Consider the following 13,837-nt stretch of genomic DNA (forward strand, 5'->3'; position numbering starts at 1 on the left):
TAGCTGCCTGATGGAAGAGGTAGCCCAGCCCTGCCTTCTCAGACCAAGTTCTACTATCAGATGGCATCTTTGCCTCCAGCATCTCCTTAGGTGCACTCAAGTTCCAAACATTTATTGGCACAACCTAACTTTCTTATTTCTCTGCTCTATTTTGTAGTCCTCCTACTCAGAGGGGGTCATCTGAGGCTTATTATGATTTACTTTTCTTCTGCAATTTCTCCTTTCCCCTACCTGACATTTGATTGCTGAGCTTCCTTGTGATAAAGCAAGAGTTTTTCTGAGTCACAGAAAATTTCTCATTTTCTCTCATCCCACTAAATCATCCTGAAGAGCTGGTAAAAGTCTTTTAGGGAAACGTGGTGTCTCTGAGGAGGAAAGACACTTGAAAGCCATAAGAAAATGGCTTGTGGAAGTCATCGGAGAGGAAGGATTTTTCATTAATCACGGTGAACCTCGTCAGCATCTTCATCCTCGCCATCACCATCACCGGGGCTTCCCTGGTAGCTCAGTGGTAAAGAATCTGCCTGCCAATGCAGGCGGTATGGGTTCAATCCTGGGTCAGGAAGATCCCCTCTAGGAGGAAAAGACAAACCTCTCTAGTATTCTTGCCTAGAGAATCCCATGGACAGAGAAGCCTGGCGGGCTACAGTCCATGGGGTTGCAAAAGAGATGGACACGATTTAGCAACTAAACAACAATCACTATCATCTTCATCTTAATTAACAGCATCTTTGCATCATCCTCCTTTTCACTGTCATTAAGTTCTTATGTGAAACAGCATGAGAATGCCATAAAAATGGAATTAAATGTAGAGTCTTGCTTCTCTAAGTCATCCAATGTAAGGAAACTATGATTCAAACAAATAATAAAATAAAATAAAATATGAAAACAAGTGAAAAGTAAATAAGAGCTTGGATTGCAAAAATAATTGAAATGTTGATTTTACATATAACACTTCTTAAAAAAAATATGAGAAGTGAAGGAAAGCTGCAAATGCTGTGTGTTTCATCCAGAGCAGGGTCACGAAAATATTTTTACCCCCTTCTCTTATTTGTAAGCGAGAGAATTAGGGAAGAGGTAGGATATTATTTTGGGAATTACTTTAGAAAAGTCTTGTCTTAGAAGGCGAGGGTGGGATGTTTCAAGAGAACAGCATCGAAACATGTATATTATCTAGGGTGAAACAGATCACCAGCCCAGGTTGGATGCATGAGACAAGTGCTCCGGCCTGGTGCACTGGGAAGACCCAGAGGGATCGGGTGGAGAAGGAGGTGGGAGGGGGGACCTGGATGGGGAATACATGTAAATCCATGGCTAATTCATTTCAATGTATGACAAAAACCACTGCAATGTTGTAAAGTAATTAGCCTCCAACTAATAAAAATAAATGAAAAAAAAAAGAAAAGTCTTGTCTTGCTTAACAGGGTATTTCAGCTCTACTAAGACTTTTACTAAAATTATCCTAGTAATTTTTATAAAATTAGGAGTATTTTGTTTGATTCCTAGTAGTAATGAGAAACAATATTAAGAATAGGCTAGTCATTTCCTTGGTGATCACAAGTAGCCCTGGATATATGACAAGGTGTTTGACTTGATTTGGGTAAGTGAGAGATTTCTCTCCTCCTGATGATTTCTGTTTATCCTAAGTTCAGCTCAGTTCAGTTCAGTCATGTCTGACTCTTTGTGACCCCATGGACTGCAGCACGCCAGGCCTCCCTGTCCATCACCAACTCCCGGACTTTACTCACATTCATGTCCATTGAATTGGTGATGCCATCCAACCATCTCACCCTCTGTCATCCCCTTTTCCTCCTGCCTTCAATCTTTCCTGGCATCAGGGTCTTTTCAAATGAGTCAGCTCTTCGCATCAGGTGGCCAAAGTACTGGAGTTTCAGCTTCAGCATCAGTCCTTCCAATGAACACCCAGGACTGATCTCCTTTAGGATAGACTGGTTGGATCTTCTTGCAGTCCAAGGGACTCTCAAGAGTCTCCTCCAACAACACCACAGTTCAAAAGCATCAATTCTTCAGCGCTCAGCTTTCTTTATAGTCCAGCTCTCACATCCATACATGACTACTGGAAAAACCATAGCCTTGACTAGACGGACGTTTGTTGGCAAAGTAATGTCTCTGCTTTTTAATATGCTGTCTAGGTTGGTCATAACTTTTCTTCCAAGGAGTAAGTGTCTTTTAATTTCATAACTGCAGTCATCATCTGCAGTGATTTTGGAGCCCCCAAAAATAAAGTCTGTCACTGTTTCCACTGTTTCCCCATCTTTTTGTCATGAAGTGATGGGACCAGATGCCACGATCTTAGTTTTCTGACTGTTGAGCTTTAAGCCAACTTTTTGGCTCTCCTCTTTCACTTTCATCAAGAGGCTCTTTAGTTCTTCTTTGCTTTCTGCCATAAGGGTGGTGTCATCTGCATATCTGAGGTTATTGATATTTCTCCCAGCAATCTTGATTCTAGCTTGTGCTTCCTCCAGTCCAGCGTTTCTCATGATGTACTCTGCAAGTAATTCGGATACGAGTAGTGAAGCTTCCCAGGAGGAGGGGCTGGGGAGGGGCTGGGGGTGCAGTCGAGATAAACCTACCTGCACTTCTCCTTGGGGGATTGCTGGGGGAGCCGGAAGCTCTGTCCCATTGCAGGTGAGCAGATCGTCCCGTCATTCCCACTGCCTTCAGAGTACAGCTGCTCCTTCCTTGCTGCTCACGATAGAAGGGAAAACATTTGTTGGAACCAACAGAGGGTTCAAGTCTCCCCCTGTGCACTAGAGGCTACTGAAACAATGCTGCTGTTCTCCCAGAAGACAAAAACACGCCTGCCGCCAAGCTTCTGAAATTCAAGGTGTGATGCAAATCTACGAACTGGAAAGCAAACACTGATGGGAGGAGACACGTCCACTTCCATCCTGGGTCCAGCTGCTTGCTAAGAGACAGAATTAGTCTCCTAATGTTTCAACACATTGCATTCAAAATCTCTTTGGATTAGCAGATCAAGGCTCAGCTTTTGACAAATGGCATGTTTGCTCCTGTGGTTAAAAAAAAAAACCAACTTTGTCAATGGTCATCTCATCTTTTTGGGAGGTTTAGACACCCCTCAATCCCCTTCGTTGAGAATGAGCAGAGTCCTCACAGGCAGGCAGCCTCACTGAGCACCATGACTTATGACGGCAGCAGAATAGTGACGCTTGTGAGTGGTGGGGTTTTACAAGCCCAGGGCTCAGGAATCAGAGCTCTTACTGGCTGGCCTAATTGCTTCATCACGCAGCAAGGTGATCCTAGCCACCACTCAACAGTAAGAGAACTTGGGGGTCACTGCCTCTCCCCAGTTGTATTTTAACACGCTGTGCCTAGAAATAGCCCCCTTCACAGCTTGGTGAGGGAGAAACACATTTGGTTCTTCAGAAGATAGAAAATCCAAAGCAAATGTAAATGACCAAAGGAGGGCCAGGCATCCTGCAAGTGACAGGATGTGTATTGTTTCAAAGCCACCTACGTAGGGATAAGATGGTTGAGTTCATAAGCTTCACAGTAAACTCAGCCTGGGAACGTCAGCCTTCTTATTGTAACACATTGAGAGGATTTTAATGTGTGATATTTATGTGGCATCAATTTTAGAGCCATCGTCCAGTAGCTCTGGCAGGCAAGTTTTCTGTTTTTTTTTTTTAATATATATATTTTTCTGGCTGCACCAGATCTTAGTTGCAACATGTGGGATCTAGTTCCCTGACAAGGGATCGAACCTGGGTCCTCTTAATTGGGAGCATGGACTCTTAGCCACTGGACCACCAGGAAAGTCCCCAAGTTTTCTATTTCTGAAATTGCTTTTGAGCTTTGGGTGTGTATGATATTTGCCTAAGTTAAAGTTTTTCCTGAGCGGAGGGTTGGATTTTTTTTTTTTTTTTTTTTGACCATGCTGCGTGGCTTGTGGAATCTTAGTTCCCTGATCAGGAATTGAACCTGGTCCATGGCAGTGAAAGCACCGAGTCCTAACCACTGAATTGCTGGGGAATTTTAAAAAGCAGTTCTAAATGGGGTGAAGTTTAGACATGCCAGGGTTATTATTGGTTCTCCAGAGAGATGGAGCCAATGGGATTCATTTCCATAGAGAAAGAGATTTATTGTAAAGAACTGGCTCATGGGATTATGGGAATAAGATCTACAGTCACCAGGCTGGAGACCCAGGAAAGCCAATGACCACGTTCTGGGCTGAGACGGAAGGAAGAGCTCACATTTCAGTTTGAGTCTGAAGGCAAGGCCAATGTCCTGGCTCAAAAGCAGCCAGGCAGGAGGATTCCCTGTAGCTAAGAGGAGGGTCAACCTTCTTGTTCTGTTCAGGCTGCCGCCTGACTGCCGTACCATACCAACTGTTGCTGTGGTTTAGTCATTAAGTCCTGTCTGACTCTTTGCGACCCCAGGGACTGTAGCCCGCCAGGCTCCTCTGTCTGTGGGATTTCCCAGGCAAGAATACTGGAGTGGGTTGCTGTTTCCTTCTCCAGGGGATCTTCCCAACCCAGGGATTTAACTCGCGTCTCCTGTTGGCAGGCAGGTTCTTTACTGCTGAGCCGCCATACCATATCTTAAAGATTTTGGAAAAGAATCCTATTTCTTTCCACAGTAATAAAAGTACATCCTGTGGAAACACTTGACACCCTATGAGATTGTAACTGTTAGCCCATGACTTTTAAGTTCTCGATTTTATAGCTCAAGGCCCCAAACCAAGCTTGTTCTTTCCTTAGTCAGCTTTGAATTCAAAGACAATCAATCCCAAGAAGACCCTCAAGAATGTCAGTTTGCATATGAGCACTTTCCTATTCAATAAAACTTTTGCATTTATTCTGATTGGATTTATAGCACATGGCATAGAAGATACACTTCCTGTTGCTGTTTTGTTTTTGTAGGGAAGGCAAATTAGCGACTGCTTTAGTGATAAGACTGCCAGCTTCTTAATTTTGCTCTTGAAATCATCTCCATCTCTCTCCTGCCTCAATGTGTCGATGACAGAGACAAGGCTGTTGATCAAGAGCCTTTCAGAAAGCCGCCCACATTCTTCACAGAATCATGGCTGACAGGGTGACATGCTATATGTTTTCCCAGTGACGTGGAGGTTGAAAATGGAAAAGTTAAATATAAATCTTCATGGAAGTTTCAGTAATTTTTAATAATTTGTTCTTTTGTCGCTTGCATATGTGAATGATATATTTGTCCTAGAGCAATGTGAATTCATTTCCCCACATCTGTAATATCTGCAGTAAGCTAAATTAAAAATGCATTTGTACTTGTACAGTTAAATGATCATATTTAATGAAATGTCAGAGATGAATCTTAGCAAATAGTCAGGAAATTATTTTAGAGAGTGCAGCATTTCATTACCAGCAGTCAGGGAAAAGCAAAGTGATTAAGCAAATGGTTTACTGTTCAAAGGTGATGATGGCTGTCCAGGAAGAATGGAGAGCCAGGGTGTGGGGTTGATAGATGCTAGCTTTCCAAGTCTTTGCCCTTTTTCTTTTCCTTCTCGTGAAGTTTGATGGTAGCTCACATTTGGAGTTTTGGAAGTTTTCTCTGTGGAAGGAGGAGTATAAGCCTCCAGAAGGTGGATATGAGGCATGAGAATCTCACATGAGGTCTCCACAACCCAACTTTAGCAAAATTTTGGCAGCACGCGTTGAGTTAGGAGGCTCAGATTTACTGAATGAAGTCAAATGGAACTGGTCAAAGAATGACGGACTATGAAGACCACAGGTTCTTCATCCGTGGGGCAGTGGATGTGGAGGAGGCAGGAGGTCAGGAAGCTGTGCCAGGGGTAAGGACAGACAGAGCGAGGACCGGTGTTAACACACAGCGGGTCAGAGCAGAGGAGGCGGGGCCTGATGGGCGGGCCCTCAGTGACTGACAGGGGGCGGGGCCATCGGGGGCCACGGAGACCTTCCTCTGTCACCTACACGGGGTCACACCCCCACACGAGCAGCTTGACACGCTGGCCGGCCAGGTATTTAAGTAAGAGTTATCACCTGCTTTGGTGGGTTGAATAGAGGTTGAATAGCGTCCTCCAAAAAAAGTGTGTTGAAGCCTTAACCCCCAAGGACTCAGTCAGATGAGGTCATCCTGGAGAAGGGTAGGACCTTGTTGTGTCTGGGGTCTTTCCAAGGAGACGTCGGGAAGGTGCAGAGGGAGAAGGCCGGGTGATGAGGGACAGAAAGGGAAGTGAGGCGGCTGCAAGCTCAGAGTGCGGCCCCACTACAAGCCACGACGACTAAGGACTCACCCCAGGACTCCTTCGGAGAGAGCCGGGCGATGCGGACATCTTGATTCCAGACTTCCGGTCTCTGGAACTGTGAGACACCATAGTTCTGTTTTGTTTTTTTTTTAAATTGATTTATTTTGGGGGGTGCTGGGTCTTCGTTGCTGTGTGCGGGCTCCTCTGTGGTTGTGGTGCTTGGCCTTCTCATAGTCGCGGAGCACGGCCTCAAGAGTTGCGGCCCGCGGCCCTCGTTGCTTCTGGGTGTGTGGAATCTTCCCGGACCAGGGGTGGAAAGTGTGTCCATGCATTGGCAGGTGGGTTCTTAACCACTGGACCACCAGGGAAGTCCCCATTTCTCTTGTGTTTAAACTATTCAGTTTGTAGTACTTAGGGATGGCAGCCTTAGGAAATGAATACAGTGGGTAGAACACAGTTCTGAACGGCAGAATCAATAAGCTATGCTTTTTAGTCTTGAATTTTTTCTTAAGGAGATTCCGTTACATGCCATTAACATTTTGTTTTTGTACTGGGACCAGGATGAGGTAAGTCATTTTCCTTAGCTGCAAACCGTAAGCAGCTGCCAAAACACTCAGTAATTAAGATAAATAATATTCTAAGACAATATATTTTTTAAATTAATACAAAAAATCTATGATGAACAAATTTTTGAAGACAGGATCAGTGTTACTGATTTTTCCTTTTGCCTCAGTTTGGTCTGGCATGGCACTGTCTGCATCTGAGCAACACAAGTGAGTTTAAAAATGTTTGTAGTGAAGGACATAGATGTAAACAGATTCATATAAAAAAACACTGTATTTCAATTTTATCTTGGGCAGACACCAGAAGAGATCACAAGGTAGAAGCATGATGTCTTTGGGTTAAACTTACTTTTTTTAGTGTTAGATCTCAGACAGTGGGAAGCCCAGACGAATGACACCATGTAACAACGTGAGCCTGGTGAAGCATCTTTGAAATAGGAAATCTGCCTAAGAAAAACAGGCTGCTACAATCCTGGTAGCAAAGGGAATTAGATCCTTCGGCCCTTACCATGTGACAGTAAATGACAGCATAATAAATAAAGCTAGAATGATTTCTGACTTAACACTTTTTGCATCATAACCTGGAAGTGCTTTGCTTTGGTATTGTTACAAGTATATTAAATGTTGGTCTGATTATGTCCTAGGGAGAGCTGACAAGAAGCGTATTCTGGAACAGAGAGATGCTGGTCTATGTACGGTTGTTGTTGTTCAGTAGCTAATTGTGTCCCACTCTTTTGACCTCATGGACAGAGGAGCCTGCCAGGCTCCTCTGTCCATGGGATTTTCTAGGCCAACAATACTGGAGTGGGTTGCCATTTCCTCTTACGGACCCAAGGATTGAACTCGTGTCTCCTGCAGGCAGGCAGATTCTTTATCTCTGAAACACCTTCGGAGGCAACTTTACATATAATGAGACTTATTCTCTGATTTGACCTTAGTTGGGAGTCTACCATTCGTGCTCAGGACAACACAATGGAGCAAAAGAGTTTGGTTCCAATTAAACAAGATCGTTGGTCTTGCCTTTCAACAACTGATAGTTGAAATGAGCTGATGGGCTCAGTTTCTCAGTCTTTGGATGTGATAAAGGAAAAATTTGTGGTTTTTTTATTTTTAATTTTTTTTTAGCTGAGCCACGTGGCTTGTGGGATCTTAGTTCCTGGACCAGGGATTGAACCTGGGCCCTTGTCAGTGAAAGCCCAGACTGCTAAACACTGGACTCCAGGGAATTCAAGAAACATATTATTTTTTATTCACGTCTTTAGTATAATCACTTTTATTAGTATTTTAAATATTGAAGATATTTTACAATTAAAAAACCCCACAAAATTTAAAGAGGTCATAGAAATAAATTTTCAGAACACTGGGTATTTCAGTTGCATTTGAAGTGTTGTTTATGTGACTACTGAACAAATTAGTAGAGAAAAATTCAGTCAATTCACAAGTGAACGCAAAGACAGGTGATATTTTGACATTTCCCACCGTTGAATTAATGAAGTAACTGATTGCTTTGATTTCTCTTACACAGAGCCCCAACGCTGTCAAGAGCTGAAAAGGAGCATAGTTAACTTCACTTGCTATTTTACAGGAAATGAGGGGTCACAAAATATTGGGAATATTGAAGGCAGGCATTGGGAAACTTTTTAAACTTCCTTGTTAGCCATGCAGATCCCTTTAATTACACACACAGAGTAAAATGGAAGGCAAATCTTTGCTTCGGGGAATTTTCTCATTTATTAATTGAACATAGATAGTTCATATAGGTTTTTCTTACAATGCACATTCTTTGTTATTGATTCATTCATTCAACAAGTATTTTTCAAGCTCTTGAGCTGTGCCCAGGAACAAGACGCAGATGGATACTTCACCCTTAGAGAGTTCACTTGTGATTGAACTGAGAGCCAGGATTATAAACTTGATGTGAAGTGTTTCCGGAAGGCACCAGGTAGCTGAGAGGGCAGGCGATCGTTTCTTGTGTCCAGAAGCAAGGCTTTTCGGGAAGGATGGTGTTTAACTTCAGCTTTGAAGAATGGGCAAGATTTGGATCTTTAGGAATGGAAAAGGGCACTCCAGGCAGAGAGCACCGTGCAAGCCGAACCAAGGAGAGGGATGAGAGCCTTGAAGGGAGCCCGCGGTCTGAGTGGGAAGCGGGATGGAAGGAGGGGTGGTGCGGAGTGAAGCTGGAAGTCATTCACATTCATCTAGTTCCTGCTTAGTTTTATTTATTTATTTATTTTTTATTTTTTTATTTTTTATTTTTTTTTCCATTTATTTTTATTAGTTGGAGGCTAATTACTTTACATCATTACAGTAGTTTTTGTCATACATTGAAATGAATTAGCCATGGATTTACATGTATTCCCCATCCCAGTCCCCCCTCCCACCTCCCTCTCCACCCGATCCCTCTGGCTCTTCCCAGTGCACCATGCCCGAGCACTTGTCTCATGCACCCAACCTGGGCTGGTGATCTGTTTCACCCTAGATAATATACATGTTTCAATGCTGTTCTCTTGAAACATCCCACCCTCGCCTTCTCCCAGAGTCCACAAGTCTGTTCTATACATCTGAGTCTCTTTTTGTTTTGCATATAGGGTTATCGTTACCATCTTTCTAAAGTCCATATATATGTGTTAGTATACTGTAATGGTCTTTATCTTTCTGGCTTACTTCGCTGTGTATAATGGGCTCCAGTTTCATCCATCTCATTAGAACTGATTCAAATGAATTCTTTTTAATGGCTGAGTAATATTCCATGGTGTATATGTACCACAGCTTCCTCATCCATTCGTCTGCTGATGGGCATCTAGGTTGCTTCCACGTCCTGGCTATTATAAACAGTGCTGCAATGAACATTGGGGTGCACGTGTCTCTTTCAGATCTGGTCCTGCTTAGTTTTAAAAAAACTTTAGTTAACATCTATTTAGCCGCACTCAGCCTTAGCTGTGGCATGTGGGACCTTTAGTGCAGTATGTGGGAGCCAAATCCCTGACCAGGGATCAAACCCTGGCTCCCAGCACTTGGAGCATGGAATCTTAGCCACTGGACCGCCAGGAAAGTCCCATCTAGTGCCTGCTTTGTACTCGGCACTGATAGTTCCTTTGAGAATGTCCTAGTTTTCAATCCCTAAAGTAGCTGCCCCCAATTAAATGGGATTTTTCCTTTTTTTGTAGTGTTGTTGTTCCTTTTCTACAGATGGGGAAACTGAGACAGAGAGAAATCAAGGAACTTGCTGGAGATCACCTCTTACTAAGTGGCAGGACTCGAATTTAAGCCCAGGTCCTACAGACCTTTAAGTACACACTTTTCTCCAGGCTGCCTGTTTTCTCATTTCTTCTGTCTACCCTCCAGGGAATGAGGATAAGAGGCTTGAGCAAGCTTCCTGACAGGAAGGACTGGCTGTGGGGGAAACTGGGTCTTCCTCTGGTGTGAGGTGCTCAGTAAAACTTTAATCCAATTGTCTGCTGAAGGGTGGGGCTGTGCCCCCTCCCTGTTAGTTGTTTGGCCTGGAGCGATGGAGTCCTGGAGTCTATAGGCTTATATAGGAGGGCTATTGGTGACCTTCCAGTTCAGTTCAGTCGCTCAGCCGTGTCCGACTCTTTGGGACCCCACGGACTGCAGCACGCCAGACCTCCCTGCCCATCACTAATCCCAGAGTTTACTCGAACTCATGTCCATCCAGTTGGTGATGCCATCCAACCATGTCATCCTCTGTCATCCCCGTCTCCTCCCAACTTCAGTCTTTCCCAGCATCAGTCTTTTCCAATGACTCAGTTCTTCCCATCAGGTTGCCCAAGTATTGGAGTTTCAGCTTCAACATCAGTCCTTCCAATGAATAGTCAGGACTGATTTCCTTTAGGATGGACTGGTTGGATCTCCTTGCAGTCCAAGGGACTCTCAAGAGTCTTCTCCAACACCACAGGTCAAAAGCATCAATTCTTTGGCACTCAGCCTTCTTTATGGTCCAACTCTCACATCCACACATGACTACTGGAAAAACCATAGCTTTGACTAGATGGACCTTTGTTGGCAAAGTAATGTCTCTGCTTTTCAACATAAGCCCTCCAAGAGGGCTTATGTTGAGACACGTCTCCCAGGACTGCTGCTGCCAGTACCCCGTCCCCGTGGCAGGCCGCTGCTGACCCACATCTCTGCAGGAGACCCCCAAACACTCACAGGTAGGTCTGGCTTAGTCTTCTCTGGGGGTCACTGCTCCCTTCCCCTGGGTCCTGATGTGCACAAGATTTTGTTTGTGCCCTCCAAGAGTCTCTGTTTCCCCCAGTTCCTATGGAAGTTCTATAGTCAAATCCTGCTGGCCTTCAAAGTCAGATTCCCTGGGGATTCCCAGTCTCTTGGCCAGATCTCCAGGCTGGGGAGCCTGATGTGGGGCCTAGAACCTTCACAGCAGTGTGAGAACTTCTTTGGTATTATTGTTCTCCAGTCTGTGAGTTGCCCACCTGGTGGCCATAGGATTGATTTTATCATAATTGTTCCCCTTCTACCATTTTGTTGTGGCTTCTCCTTTGTCATTGGATGTGGGATTTCTTTTTTTGGTGGGTTCCACTGTCTTCCTGGTTGGATTCAACACTTGGATGCGATTTTGGTGTTTTGGCAGAAGATGAGTCCTCGTGCTTCTACTCTGCCATCGTAATCTTGTCTCTGCCATGTTGTCTTGAATAAGATTTTTAAAAAATACTTATTCATTTATTTGGCTGTGCTGGGTCTTAGTTGTGTTGTGTGGGATCTTAGTTCCCTGCTCAGGGATTGAATATGGAATCCTTGCATTGGGGAACACAGATTCCTAGCTACTGGACCACCAGGGAAGTCCCTTGAATGAAATTCTAATGCACTGAGGAGGGGTGGATGAGGAAGGTCGGGGGTGAGGGGTCTCTGAAGCTCTGTTGAGCAAAAGGGGGACAGTGTCAGAGCTCTTTGCTCAGGATGCTGGTGGCAGTGTTAGCTGGGCTGGAGAAAATATGGTTTAAGCCATTTTGTAATCAGATTGATAATATTCTTTGCAGCCAAAGATGGACAAACTCTATACAGTCAGCAAAAACAAGACCGGGAGCTGACTGTGACTCAGATCATGAACACTTATTGCCAAATTCAGACTTAAATTGAAGAAAGTAGGGAAGACCACTAGACCATTCAGGTATGACCTAAATCAAATCCCTTACGATTATACAGTGGAAGTGAGAAATAGATTCAAGGGATTAGATCTGATAGACCGAGTGCCTGAAGAACTATGGACAGAGGTTTGTGACACTGCACAGGAGGCAGTGATCAAGACCACCCCCAAGAAAAAGAAATGCAGAAAGGCAAAATGGTTGTCTGAGGAGGCTTTACAAATAGCTGAGAAGCCAAAGGCAGAGGTGAAAAGGAGAGATATGCCCATTTGAATGCAGAGTTCCAAAGAATAGCGAGGAGAGATAAGAAAGCCTTCCTCAGTGATCAGTGCAAAGAAATAGAGGAAAACAATAGAATGGGAAATACTAGATATCTCTTCAGGAAAATTAAAGATACCACGGGAACATTTCATGCAAAGATGGGCACAATAAAGGACAGAAATGGTATGGACCTAATAGAAGCAGAAGATATTAAGAAGAGGTGGCAAGAATACATAGAAGAATTACACAAAAAAGATCTTTGTGACCCAAATAACTACGATGGTGTGATCACTCACCTAGAGCCAGACATCCTGGAATGTGAAGTCAAGTGGGCTTTAGGAAGCATCACTACGAGCAAAGTTCGTGGAGGTAATGGAATTCCAGCTGAGCTGTTTAAAATCCTAAAAGATGATGCTGTGAAAGTGCTGCACTCAATATGCCAGCAAATTTGGAAAACTCAGCAGTGGCCACAGGACTGGAAAAGGTCAGTTTTCATTCCAATCTCAAAGAAAGGCAATCCCAAAGAATGTTCAAACTATTGCACAATTGCACTCATCTCACACGCTAGTAAAGTAATGCTCAAAATTCTCCAAGCCAGGCTTCAACAGTACATGAACTGTGAATTTCCAGATGTTCAAGCTGGATTTAGAAAAGGCAGAGGAACCAAATATCAAATTGCCAACGTATGTTGAATCATCAAAAAAGCAAGAGAGTTCCAGAAAAACATCTATTTCCACTTTATTGACTATGCCAAAGCCTTCTAACTGTGTGGATCACAGCAAACTGTGGAATATTCTTCAAGAGATGGGAATACCAGCCCACCTGATCTGCCTCCTGAGAAATCTGTATGCTGGTCAAGAAGCAACAGTTGGAACTGAACATGGAACAACAGACTGGTTCCAAATAGGGAAAGGAGTATGTCAAGGCTGTACACTGTCACCCTGCTTATTTAACTTACATGCAGAGTACATCATGAGAAATGCTGGTCTGGATAAAGCACAAGCTGGAATCAGGATTGCCAGGAGAAATATCAATAACCTCAGATATGCTGATGACACTACACTTATGGCAGAAAACAAAGAAGAACTAAAGGGCCTCTTGATGAAAGTGAAAGAGAAGAGTCAAAAAGTTGGCTTAAAATTCAACATTCAGAAAACTAAGATCATGGCATCTGGTCCCATCACTTCATGACAAAAAGATGGGGAAACAGTGGAAACAGTGTCAGACTTAATTTTTGGGGGCTCTAAAATCACTGCAGATGGTGATTGCAGTCATGAAATTAAGACTCTTGCTCCTTGGAAGAAAAGTTATGACCAAACTAGACATCATATTAAAAAACAGAGACATTACTTTGCCAACAAAGGTCTGTCTAGTCAAAACTGTGGTTTTTCCAGTAGTCATGTATGGATGTGAGAGTTGGACTATAAAGAAAACTGAGCACCGAGGAATTGATGCTTTTGAAGTGTGGTGTTGGAGGAGACTCTTAAGAGTCTGTTGGACAGCAAGGAGTTCCAAGCAGTCCATCCTAAAGGAAATCAGTCATGAATATTCATTGGAAGAACTGATGCTGAAGTTGAAACTCCAATGCTTTGGCCACCTGATAGGAAGAACTGACTCATTGGAAAAGACCCTGATGATGGGAAAGATTGTAGGTGGGAGGAGAAGGGGACGAA

Source organism: Odocoileus virginianus, chromosome 27 (genome assembly GCF_023699985.2).
Source record: "Odocoileus virginianus isolate 20LAN1187 ecotype Illinois chromosome 27, Ovbor_1.2, whole genome shotgun sequence".
NCBI classification, from domain to species: Eukaryota; Metazoa; Chordata; class Mammalia; order Artiodactyla; family Cervidae; genus Odocoileus; species Odocoileus virginianus.